Source organism: Triticum dicoccoides, chromosome 7B (assembly GCF_002162155.2).
Source record: "Triticum dicoccoides isolate Atlit2015 ecotype Zavitan chromosome 7B, WEW_v2.0, whole genome shotgun sequence".
Lineage (NCBI taxonomy): Eukaryota > Viridiplantae > Streptophyta > Magnoliopsida > Poales > Poaceae > Triticum > Triticum dicoccoides.
In genome coordinates this window covers 684,257,412-684,258,668 of record NC_041393.1, presented here as the reverse complement: position 1 = coordinate 684,258,668, position 1,257 = coordinate 684,257,412, and positions in this window count along the sequence as shown.

Sequence of the window (1,257 nt, the reverse complement as noted above, 5' to 3'; positions counted from 1 at the left end):
AACACACACTTCGACCTATGCCCCCCTTCAAGATGTTTATGAAAATTAAACAAGCCAAAGGCGAGCAGGAGGTTCCCTCGCGCCGGAGGCGCCGTGTCACACCACAATGGCAACGCGTCGCACGAACCAGCACACTGCACGACCCAACACACACTTCGACCAACACACACTTCGACCTATGCCCCTCCTTCAAGATGTTTATGAAAATTAAACGAGCCGAAGGCGAGCAGGAGGTTCCCTCGCGCCGGAGGTGTCGTGTCACACCACAACGGACAACGCGCCGCACGAACCAGCACGCTGCACGACCCATCACGTTTTTCTTCAATTTAGTAAAGTTTTTCTTCCTAGTGTACACCTGTGCCTCTCCTAGTGTTCACCTGTGCTTATAAAGAAGTCACACGATTGAACAATTCTGAACACTGCCGTTTTACATTAAAAAGTTGCTCTCTTTCATTACTTGAAAGGTCACATTTGATAGTGTTGGTACTCCCCGCCCGTAACTATCCCACAAATCTCCATTACCCAGAAATATAATGGGAACAGAAAGGGAAACAAAAAAGGGAAACAAGGAACCAAGCGCGCGAACTGGTATTTTTTTTGTGTTTCGCGCGGAAAGGGAAAACGGAAAAATGTGGTAGTATGAGGGTCAAAGTGCAAAACGCACGAAACCACAAACCGGGAACCATCCGCGCCACCTGGTTTTCCCTGGCGGGAGCACTCCGCGCGTGAAACTTGTCACGCGCGGGGCGCTCCCGAACCGCTCGTTACGAGCGCTCTGAAGGAGCGGTTGTTAACTAGTTGCTCCCTGTAACGTGTTAGGCCAACTCCACCGCAAGACCCCAAACGGATGTCCGCTTTTCGTCCGTTTGGGGTGGCAGTAGGTGGCAAAATGGACATGCGTGTCTGGGTTTCATTCGAGGCGCCCAACGCGGCTGCCAACCCCAAAAACGTCGGCTATGCTAGCGCCAGCCGTCTCCGCTCGCGCTCGCTCGCCATGGCCACCCGCCCATGCCCTGCTCTGGTCCTACCATGCCCGCAGCCTTCCCCGCTCTCCCCCGAGCACGCCGCTGCCCGTCCTATCGTGCCCGTGGCCGCCTCGCCCCGCTCGTCGCCGCGCCTAGCCGCACGCGCGCCGCGCCCTGCGTCCCGCCGGCGCCGCTCATCGCCTCGTGCCACGTACAAGCTGCCCACCGCCGCGCCCCCTGCTCCAGCCGACGCGCCCGCAGCCGTTGTCGCGCGCACGGGAGGTGCTCCAGA